Source organism: Colossoma macropomum, unplaced genomic scaffold (genome assembly GCF_904425465.1).
Source record: "Colossoma macropomum unplaced genomic scaffold, Colossoma_macropomum, whole genome shotgun sequence".
NCBI lineage: Eukaryota > Metazoa > Chordata > Actinopteri > Characiformes > Serrasalmidae > Colossoma > Colossoma macropomum.
The window spans coordinates 5318424-5331176 of NW_023494808.1; positions in this window are offsets into that span (position 1 = coordinate 5318424).

Genomic DNA, 12753 nt, shown 5'->3' on the forward strand with positions numbered 1-12753 from the left:
TTCAACACTGATCTTTTACAAGATGATACAAGGTGCTATTCATATATATATATATATATATATATATATATATATGTATATATATATATATATATATATATAGTATGTAAGTATGCATTGAAAACCTTGTCATAGTTTCTGGCTTGGAGGGATAATGACAAACACTCCCTCTAGTGGAGAATAAGTGAATAGAACATTTAAATGATTGATGTTTTCTCTCTTTCTGCAGACTTTATTAGAAACCCATCAGGAACAAATGTCCCAGTAAGTGAGTGAGTGGGATTGTTAGAGTAAGATTGTTAGAGTTTTTGTTTTGTTAAACAAAGCATTTTCACTATAAACAGACACCGTACATGAGGAGTAAAGAGACTGCTGTGCCTTCGTCCCACTCAATATACAGTCTTACATCCAGTGCTTTTTTTTTCTTAATTGACAGCTAAATTACCATATGTACATTATATAGAATAAGCACAAAAAAGAATAGCAGTTAGATATTAAACTTTTTTTTTTTTAATTCGGAGACAAGCTGAGTTTTAACCGAAAGTTTAAAATCCCAGGTTTGTTGTGTACTAAGGCTTATGATTTTCAGCAACTAATCAGATTAAGTGCAAACTGGCTGAGCTATTCTTAGGTTACAGAAGTGTGTAGTAAAACTTATTGTAATATATACTGTAACTGTATGTAGCAGATAATTGTGAACTGGTGATCATGATTACTATGCATTGCAAATCTGTACTTTACATGTGTTGCTCTAATTTCAGGCTAATGGTGATTGTGAAAATGATTCAACAAGGAACCAGGACAACATCAGGATGGATCAAATCTATAACAACCTGGAGCCCAACAACGAGTCAAATGCAGTCCCCCAGCTCCTGTATTATAACACCAACCAATCAGATTCAGTCTATGAGAGCCAAAACTCCAATACCGACCAATCAGATTTAATCTATCAAAGTTTAGGCCCTAATATTAGTCAGTCTGATTCAGTCTACCAGAGCCTAAACCCCACAACCAACCAATCAAATTTAGTCTAACAAAGCCTATGAGATTTCAGTCTTACAAAGCCTAAACCACAACATTAACCAATTAGATTCCTTCTTCCGATGCTACACCCCATTACCAACAAAAACATTCAGTCTAGAGCCTAAACCCCAACACCAACTAATCAGGTTCAGTCTACCAGAGCCTAAACCACCAACAAATTACATACAGTTCAATGCAGTTTTAACCCCAATACTAACCATTTAGATTCATTCTAATTCAGCTTTAACTCTAAAACCAATCAAATTTAATACATTAGAGTCTAAACCCTATGACCAATCAGATTCATTCTGCCAAAACATACAGTCTACCACCAATCATGCAGATTAAGATCACCAAGAGACTAAACCTCAACACCTACTACTTGTGACGCGGCAACAGAATTCAGACGCTCATGGATGAAAAATGCAAACAGTGTTTTATTATCAGGTGACAAAAGCGTGGTCGAAAAACAAGTGTGTGTCTTGATCAAAAGGCAGCAGAAGATCACCGAAGTGATCATAACACAGGGCAGACAAAAACAAAGGGGAAAGTCGAAATTGTCGTCAAAAAGGCAGACAGAAACGTCAAAAACACAAATCCAATACAGAATCAGCAGAGGTACAAAAGGAGTAGGCAAAAATCAAGGTCAATATAACAAACGTGGGTCGAAAACAAGCACTCATAAACAGATCAGAAAAAATGCTCAGTAAGTTCCGGAGAAGCAAGACCTTGCAAATACCCTAACTAAAGCCCGGGCTGATATACTATTCTCTGAGAGTCATATGATTCAAAACACAGGTGTTCTAAGTCAATATTCAGGTGATTGGGAACGCTGACAGGTGCATGAACGATTGTCATGAGTCAGGTGATTACTCAAAGGAGTATGGGCAATGGAGTCCGCTCTCATCCACGTGATTTCCCAGGTCCTTCTGGGAAACATAGTCCGAATCTGTCTTAGGATTGACACTACTAGAGACTAGGTTTTAAACAAGCAGCCAGATTCGGATAAGTTTTTGAGTCACAGTTAAACCAAATAATTCCTCTGGTTCTAGTTATATGCCCCAGCATTGGGCACCATAGGCCATTGACGAGGAATAGCTTTTATGTACCGTTCTTTTGAAAATCTAACTTGTTTAATTTTATTAAGAAGTCCTTTTTTATCTCACATTTCTTTATATACAACTTCTGTTTGTATCTTCTCATATTTTGTGACCTGATGACTTTTAATACTCATGTGATAATGTGGGTAATGCTAGTTGTTATTGTTATTTTCTTCACTTTTCTATACTTTAACCTTCAGCAGGACAGTATTTTATTTTATTTATTTATTTTTTTTTGGCTGAGCAACTACAAACAAGCCTTAGATCACTATGCACAATGCCAAGCATCAGGGTGGAGTGGTGTAAAGTACCACCACTGGATTCTGGAGCAGTGGAAACGTATTCTGTGGAGTGATAATCAGCTTCTCTATCTGTCAGTCTGATGGATGAGTCTGGGTTTGGCGAATGCCAGGAGAACGTTACCTGCCTGACTGCACTGTGCCAGCTGTAAAGTTTGGTGGAGGAGAGATGATGATATGGGGCAGTTTTTCAGGAGTTGGCCTAGAACCCTTAGTTCTATCTTAAATCTTAATGCTTCAGCAGAACAAGACATTTTGGACAATTGTACACTTCCAACTTTGTGGGAACAGTTTGGGGAAGAACCTTTTCTGTTCCAGCATGACTGAGCCCCAGTGCACAAAGCAGGGTCCATAATGGCCTGGCTGGGTGAGTTTGGTCTGGAAGAGCTTCAGTGGCCCTCACAGAGACCTGACCTCAACCCCACCAAACACCTTTAACTGAACTAGAACGAAGATTACGAACCAGGCCCTCTCATCCAACATCAGTGACCTCACAAATGCTCTTCTGGATGAATGGACAAAAATGTAGTGCCCCCTGATATAACTTCGTCAGGTGAAGGCTACAAAACATTGACTGGTATCCCCATAATTTAACCAATCTACCTAGATAAGGCTGTTGACTGTATTCTTTGTAGTCATGTTGAGGTTGCCATACTAAGCCACAATACAAAAGGTTAAAACAGCTGAATAAAACTTTTCAAGTGTCAACATGTCAACATGCAGGTACAAGCATTACAAGAATTTATCTTGCTGAGAAAGAGGAGGTGCTGCTGTGCTTTCTTACAAATAAAATCTGCATTCTGTTCAAAGCAAGGTTTTTTATCTATAAATGTGCCACAATATTTAGAACTGTCCATGAGTTCAATTTTAGAGCCTTATATGATTGTAGTCATTTTTAGTCGTGACCACAGACATCACCAGTCACTTTCCTTCATTAGGGCCCATATTGGCAATCAGGAGAATAACCATGGTGTGCAGTCAGCTTTGGCATGTGGATTAGATAACAGTTTGCAATATATACATGGTTCCTTTGCAATGAATTTTCTCCACAATTCTCCCCCAAGAAGGCTCTCTGGCACCACCCATTTGAAGCTTGTGAGCTTTGTTTTCCTGCTTGTCATGTGCATTATAGCTTAAACACAATCTCATTGCATTCCTAAAAAAGATTATGTTTACAGTATCTGCTAGCACTTGCAAATGTCTACAATTTCAGGCTTGAATGATGAAGCAGAATGAATAGTGTAAGAGATTGTATTATTTTTAAATTAGATCTTGAAGACAATCGTCATTGGTTGTACTGAATGCAGCTGTTTCAAATGTCCCTCAATGCTGCAGTACTAATAATATATGATGTCTAATGTATCTAATATACGATGATCTCTTACCACCCATTTTGAGGCAAGTGAGATGTTATGGCTGCAATATTAAAAATTGAAGTTCTCAACTAAACGTCTTAACCAATGTAGTGTACTCCAGTGTTGCCTGAGATGGGGGCAGTCATGGGCCAGAGGTCAGAAAACCAGCCTTGTGACCGGAACATCGCTGGTTTGATCCACTGAGCCGACAGTACGTGACTGAATTGCCCTTGAGCAAGACACCTAACCTCCACCCGCTCTCCCAGGCTCTGTGGCTAGGGCTGCCCACCGCTCTGGGCAAGTGTGCTCACTGCCCCCTAGTGTGTGTACATTCTCTAGTGTGTATGTGGTGTTTCACTGCATGGATGGGTTAAAATGTGTAAGTGAAATTTCCCTGTTGTGGGACTAATAAGGGTAGCTTAACATAATGGTTTCAGAAATCTCTATTGCTAATTACTAACGTTACAGGGTCAGGTGGTTGAGCGTAGTTCTCTGGTGCAGCTTTGTCTCCTCGGGCTCAAACTTAAAGGGCTCTTTTGATTTATTAGGGTCCACTCTCATCCCCAGCAACCACTGATGATTCATAATCTTCATTAGATTCAAAAATAAATTAAGAATATGAAGAACTTGCACTGGCAATCTCGATATCTAAGCCAGTCATTGTAGTCTGCTATTACAACAAGCCTTACTGTTGTCCTCCAGCACATTTTTGAATGGCATCAGACTTTTCTGTCAAATTTTATAGATTTGGCAATTTCAAAGCCAAACAAATGTTTTTGTTTTTGTTTTTTGTTTTTGTTTTTTTTCACTGCAACTTACATTTGCATTTCTTCAGTAGCAAAAAAATAACTTGAAATTTTTGGATAGGTCCATTAGATGTTGTTTTGGCTTGAAAAAACACCATCATGTGTTTAGTTATGTGATGTTTTTATGTGACAGCAAATACGATAGCAGAAACTGGAAGAGGGGGGATAAACACAATCAACAATGACTCAACAACTGACTGCAAATCTTTTAATTATTGAGGAATTAGTAAGAAATATGAGATTATTAATGAATATGATAAGAGTTGGTCACAGTAAATGTGAAATATGTATTATTGCTGTTTAACCTGTATATTAAGGCTTATTATTAAGTAATTACAGGGACATCCATGCAAACTGGCTAAGCTATTCTTAGGTTATAGAAGTGTGTAATGAAACTTTGGGTCTGCTGGTGGCCATTTAAGGTGTTAAATCTACTGGTAACTATGGTCCTGTGGCAATGTTGTCATGTATAAAAATCACAACACAGAAATGATCTCATATCCTTGGTATCTATTTTGATATGTGTTCAATGAAGCTGGTGGGAGGAGCTGTAAGCAACCCTACTACTGAAAGAGGAACCAAAAAATCAGGAAAGAGGGCATGGCAAAAGACAAATGCACAAGAGAGTGTTAAACAACAAAAGTAGGATGTCACCTTGAGGAGACCAAAAGCAAACGTACAGAATTTTGAAGAATGGACTGAAGTTCAGTTCAGGATGAAGATCCTCCTCATCTTCACCCTCTGCCTGATCTCAGGTCAGATATTCTATTTAGGATAAAAAGGTTTTGTGCTGCAGTTATTTCAGTGTCAGAATTTGGTACAATTTCAGAGAGATGAGTGAGGATGTTTCATTTGTTTGGCAGGTCCAGTGGGCTGCTTTGACGTGATTGGCTACCCAGGAGGAAGCGTCATAATCACCTGCTTGTACCATCAGCCTGAACAATTTAAGAATTATTTTTGTGAGAAGGCATCAAAGCAGTGTGTCCGTATACCACCTGCTCTACTGCAGACAACATGGAAATATAAAAACAAAGTTTCCATCCATAACATTCCTGGAAATCTTACAGTGATCTTCAGGCGACTGGCTTTAGAGGATTCTAGAGCCTATCAGTGTGGATCAACTGGAATATGGAATCATACTGTGAACCTGAAAGTGAACACAGGTGAGGAACTGTGAAATTATAATGGTAGCATTTTAGAGAGCAATAATAAGTGGGTAATGACATGGTAATAGTATGGTAATAAGATGTATCTATCTAAAATTACGTGCTAATTTTCCACTTGGGAAAAAAATAATGAAGTCAGTGATTGTAGCAGTAAATAGTTGGTAATAAAATGGACAAATAATGGCAATAATGTCTAATTACCCATAAATAAAATATTAATTTATTTGGTTGAAGCAGTATAATCAATTAGTAACTATTACAGTAGGTACTAAACAAGTAGTCAGTCAGTGCAGTCCAGCTCTTACAGCAATATCTACTTAATCAACATATCAGCTCAATTATTTTAAATCATTTTAGGGTTGTATAAAATTAGAATTGTCACTCCATAAACAATGAAGTAGTTTTCCTAAAATTACATGACATTCGTGCTGTAAAATAGTAATTGACTTTGTTCTTTGTCTACTACCTGTCATGTTTTTAAATGGTCAGGTGTAGTATGATGTACAGACTCAGTTACAGGCTGTAATTACAGTAAAACTAAATGCAACTAGTCAGTGTGTGAAATATCCACTGATATTCAGGGTGCCCCATGTTGTCTCACTGCTAACTCACTCACCATAGTGACACTGATGCTTTAGTGGCACCAAAATGTTTAGCTCATCAATTCTTTGTTTGGAAATGCTCTGTTCTAGTATGGTTCCCATGACATTTACTGAGATCTTCCTCATCTCCTCTTCTGTCTTTAGCATGAGAAATGAGGAACAGTCACTCTTTACACCAAACTCTTGGGAAACTGGGCGAGTTTTCAGATGTACTAATATGCTGCGGCACATTGTAATGTTTTTCAGTGGAATCCTGAGCATACTTGCTAGGCTATGAAGGTAGTAGAGAACATTAACCCCTTAATAAGCCATGAGCAGGCCCAAAGTTTTATTACACAATTCTATAACCTAAGAATAGCTCAATTAGTTTGCATAGTTTTGAAGTGCCCGTATCTACTAAAGGATAAGCCTTTGTATAAAATAAACCTGGAATGTTAATGGGTTAAACACAGAGTTCCCCATTCATGGTCAAGGACCCCCTAGAATTTAGATTTTGAGACGTTACAAGTCCAAGAGGTTAAGAGGTTAAGTAGGGGATCCCCTATGACCTCATGTATTTCGCATCTTGCTACTAGTGCTGTTAAATACAAACATATTTCATTCCATCTCAGTTCCTCAGTTACTGCGTCTCACATGTTAGCATCAGGTTTTGTCATCAGCGTGGGTAACTGCACTGAAGTTATGACTAAATAATTGCATTATAATCACTCTACTAATTTTGCCTAAAGACAAGCATTATTACCAGGAACAGATGAGGTAAATGTACTGAGATTACACGGAATTTGAGCTAGAAAATGCAACATTGCATTGTATTATCTGTTATTAGCAAATGACAAAATGTGACAGCATTATAAAGGCCAGATCAGATCTCATATAAGACTCGAGTTCACTGATGCAAAGAAACTCACACCACAACACATATATCTTATATAGTTTTATTTTTTAATAACTATTATTTTAACTTAATAACTATATATATAACTATATATATATTTATATATATATAACTATATATATATATATATATATATATATATATATATATATATATATATATGTTAGTAGAACAAGTATTTACCATTACTTGCCAATTGATAACTGCTTTGTTACTACTACAATTACTAAAATAATTTTTTGACAACTAGAACATTAGGATGGAATATTTAAGTTAGAACCTCTTGTTACCATAATATTGCCATATTGTTACCCACTTATTATTGATCTGTAAAATACATGATGCTATTTAATATTTATTGAGTTCTTTCTGAATGACTAAGAACTTGAGGTACTTGAGATTCTCCACCAAAAATTAAATGAAATGTTCATTCATTTGGTGATTGACAGGTCCGTGTTGTTTGAGGCCAAAGACTGTCGCTCGTCATTTCGGAGAGACTGTCACCATCAGCTGTTCATATCCAGAGGAGTTTAAAACAAGTGACAAGCGTTTCTATAAACTGGACGGTCAACATTTTGCTGTAGTTGTTCATACCAGAGAGACTCAGAGAGGCAGATTCTCCATTTCTGATAACAGAAGCTCTAAAGCTTTCAGAGTGAGAATCAGTGATGTGGGAGAAGATGATAGAGGAGTTTATTTCTGTGGAGTGTGGAATGAAGGAGAGTCAGTCAGCTATTCCTCCCTCTACACAGAGATTCAGCTACAGGTCACCGGTGAGATACATTTTATAACTTTTTCAGTTCATGTATTGCCACTGCTCATGTAGCTTTTGTAGTTACTGGGAGAATGGTAATTGACAAGTTATTAGTAACTACTGGGGCAAATTGTTTTTTACATAATAAGACAAAAATGTAAGTTTAGCTTTTTTTAATTTTCATGCTTGTAAACATTTCTAACTTCAATTGCCGAATCAATCTTGTAAAATTCCTGGCAGGCCCTCCTTAATGCTCAAAATCTTCTGTGTCAGAAGATGACATCAGAAAAAAAAGAAACATGTAAATTTGACAAAGACTGACCAAACTTTCTGGCATGGCAGCCTCTGCCATGATGTCCACACTGAAAATACCAAGCTAGCTTCTTCTCATAGCTAGCTGAGGAGCCATAGTTGTTGGTGTGTGATGTGGTGCTGTTAAGCGTTACGCAGTTCTCTCGAGGTCTTGCGCCTGCTCCTCCAAAGTTTCATAGCACTATAGGAGGTGTTCCAGGCCGGGAGTGGCAATGACAGAGATGCCATTCTTTCTATTTAGTCAGTGTACCATCAGAATGATTCTGAAGCTGTTATTTTAAGCTAAAGTTGTTGCATAATGTTGCTGTAAGTCCTTTCAGAAATGTTACTACCTATGATGCAAGAATGGCAAGAACTTGAGTTGTGAAATTAAGCAGAGAATTTACAGCAGTGCAAGCTCCAAATGCACTTGGCACCAAAATCATGCAAAGTGTGCTTATCCCACCAGGCAAAGATTGACATGTTTCGAAACAGAACGTTAAAAGAATGATTGTTTTCTTTTTCTACCTAGCAAAAAATGTTCTATCATAAAAAAAGCATGTCAGTCAGCAGGAGTTTATATAACTCTGTTTATATGTTAAGTATAAAGTTGCAGTGTTCATGTTCTTTGTTGATAACCTGCTAAATTGGCCACCCACCACAGGTGTCTTAGGAGGCTGTTTATGATTAGCATCTTTTTCAGTAAATCTGCTGACCTTGTTACCAAAAGGTAGAAAGTAATCTGAACCCATTCTTTTATAATTCGGTGACAGCACCAACATCAACCTATAGGACTGCATCAGCACCAATAACCTACAGGACCACATCAACAGCACCAATAACCTACAGGACCACATCAACAGCACCAACAGTATTTACATCTGATGAAAAACATTTCAGTAAGAACTCAGTATTTATTCACAACTCTCTCTTTAATTCTATATTCGTGTTAATGTGTACAGGACAGGGTTCAATGGTTTAGGCTCTATGTTTTTTTGGAGTTGACTGACTAAAAGATACAGAGAATACTGAATTCCAAACAAATGTGAAAGATCTGGTAGACCACTTAAACTGTCAACATTTGGATACATAGTACTTAAAGCTTTCATCTTTGAGAAAGCAGAGAAAATTTTGCTTCAGCTCATTAAATGTGTTTGGGATTACTTCAATTGTCAAAAGCAGAAAATTCAACCACGACCTAAGACTAAACTTTGGAGGCTTGGAAAAATATATCCCTTCCCAAAAAATGGAAGCTGCAATAAATACAAACAAAATACACACTACAATGTGGGAAATAAGAATTTAACATGTCAACATTTTTTTTAATGAAACTTATTTCCAATGTAGCTATTCACATGAAATGTAGACCAAACATTGATATAAACACTTAAAAACTACACAGCTAAAGAAATCATAACCTTCCAATAAGATGTATCCAATGACACATGAAAAAATGTATTGAACATTCTAACTGAAATGTTTGTAATACTTGGTGGAGATGCCTTTGTTTGCAATAAAAGCTTCAAGATGCTTCCAGTACAAAGAAACTAATCTCTCACAGTATTCACGTGGGATTTGGGCCTCTTCTTTTACACAGGCAGTCTTTAAATCTTGAAGATTCCAGGAGGCCCAATGGTGAATCTTGATCTTCAGTTCTTTCCACAAATTTTCTATTGGAAATGTCTGGTGATTGACTGGGCCTTTACAAAGCCTTTAACTTCTTCCTATGGAACTAATTGAGAGTACCTTTTGCAGTATCTTCTGGATCATTGTCCTGCTGGAAGGTCCAGCCCTGTGTCATTGTAATTGTCCTTGTGGATGGCAACAGATTCTTCTTACGAATTTGCTGGTACATGGGTTCCTTCCTTCATTCATTCAATCATTGATCTTTTTTATTTATTCATCCATCCAGCGGGTCCTAGGACAACCTTGAAGTCTCATTCCCATGCCTGGTGAACCTCCAATGAGAGGCAGCCAGTGGGGCATCCTAATCAGATGCCGAAACCATCTCAACTGGATCCTCTTTACTATCAAATAGACTGTTGCCTTCCACTACTTCTATCTGCAATCTCATTCTTCTGGTCATTACCCATAACTCATAACCACAAGTGAGGTTTGGGATGTAGACCGACCGGTAAACAGAGAACTTTGCCTTATGGCTCAGCTCCCTCTTCACCACTACAGTCAGGTACAGTGACTGCATTACTGCTGCCACCTGTCCCAGCCTGCAGGCGATCTCACAATCCCTCTATGTATCGCTTGTGAACAAGACCCTGAGATACTTAAACTCCTCCACCTGAGGCAGGTCCTTTCCCCTTACCTGCAGGGGGCAAGCCATCAATTCATCTTCACTTCAGTAATTTTGATTTGGAGTGACTATGACTGTGAAGTCATATTGGCTTTGCTCTTTCTAGAGTTCTTTTCAAGTGGTCCTTGGCTACTGGGCTACTAATCTCACTAACTTTCTGACTGACCAGCCAGAAAATCTTGCGAGGAGTTCCTATGTGTGGCCGGTTGATGGTCAAGTCATGTTCTTTCCACTTGCAGATAATGGCCCCAATCCTTATACTAACATTTAGGAGTTAAGCAATCTGTTGTCAACCAGTGCCATGGCTAAATTGCTCAACTATTTTGTTGCACAAGTCTTGGGAGAGCTCTTTGCTTCTACCGATCATAAGATGTTTCTTGTGTGACAGCTTGGTGACAAATGATTTACCCCTATTTTCAAAGACTAACTAACATACCAACATTCAATATCCCAGCTAATTCTAATAAGCACAGATAGGAGTACAACTTATTGGAATCAGCTGGTTTAGTGCTTTCTCTTAGCATGTTAAATATTTTCTTTCTGTGTCATTCCACTTTATTACACATTACTTTTTATTAGTTGTGATATTACAATTTCTTTAGCTGTGTAGTTTTACTAATTTAACACCAACGTCTGGTCTAAATTTCATGTAAATAGCTGCACTGGAAATATGTTTACTCATTTTTTTCTGATGCTTAAAAATGAATAACCTGTAATTAATGATGGTTTTAAAAGGAAATTAAATGAATGAACTGTGGTCTATGACTTTACCTGACATGTACATGACCACTACACCTGCATACAGGCCTTGAAATAGAGCAGAGACTGGCCAGTTGCAGTGCTGTTTATAAAAAATAGAGAAATGTTTGTTGTCTTATTTTAAAATGCTGTGTTTTTTTTTCAGTATTTTCTCTGTGTTTCATCTCCAGGTTTCTCTCTCCTTATCTTCATCACTGTGTGTGTTTGTGTGGCACTGCTACTGATTGGAGGTTTAACACTGACTGTCTACAAACTGAGATGCAGGAAGACACAAAGTACTGTTCATACATACACATACAATCATATACACATACAACTATTGATGATACAGACCACCTGTTGGCCTGAGACACAGTAGATTGGGGTAATGAATTCTGGTCCTGGAAGATTGGTGTCCAACAGGTATATATGAATGAGGTGTGTCTGAACAGGGAAATCAGTTAACTGTTCTGGACTCTGTCCCTCTAGGACCAGAACTGCATTGATTTCATGATAGTAGCAGAAACCCTTTAATGCCGGAATCAGACTACACAAATTCAGCCCGATTTTGACATGATTTTGTCCAATGCGGAGCCTGAATATGAGCATCAGGAGCGATGGATGGGTCTTATAGGCCCAATCCCATTTCACCCCTTGCCCCTACCACTTAGACCTTAGCCCTTTGGTTTGCGTGTTCACATCTAGGGTTAGGGTGTCCTGATTCTTGTTGAGATAGAGGGGTAGGGCAAAGTGTTTGGGCTACATGACCCTTCAAATGGAGGTTTTTCAGAGACTCCAAACAGAGTGATATGAGAAAAAAGAAAAACTGGCAAGATGGCTGAACAAGAGACCAAAGAAACACACAAATGTGAGAATTTCTCTGTTAAAAAATTACGATAACCATTGTATTATCTTAGTTTAATGTTGTTTCAATGTATTATGGTCGTTTTCTTCATAACAAGCATAAAAAATTGCTAATATCATGCTAATGTCTTGGTAGCTAGCTAGCTAGCTTTCCCCTTCCACCTTAAATAGTCCAGCAGTTCTGACACCTGAAGCGCCAAAATGTAACTGCTGCTCCATTTAAGGTGGAATGGGAAAATTCCAACAAGAAGCTGGTGAATATCTGATTCTACTTCGTATCACCAATGAATTAGCGGTGGGCAATAATAAATAATTGCCCCCCTCTTTGAAGTCATATGATTCCCTAAATGTAACTAAAGCCCAGCAGTGAGGAGCTGAACTTTACCCTCCTCTGCTATCACTGCAGACTGGTTGCGTCATCTACAGAGCACTGCTAGTAGCCTGTTAATGAAGCTATGATTTTTTTTTTTTTTTGTTATTTGAGGGTCCTATTTCATAGGGCAAGATTTCAACCACTACCCCTTGTGACTCAATTCCAAGGGGTTAGGGTGA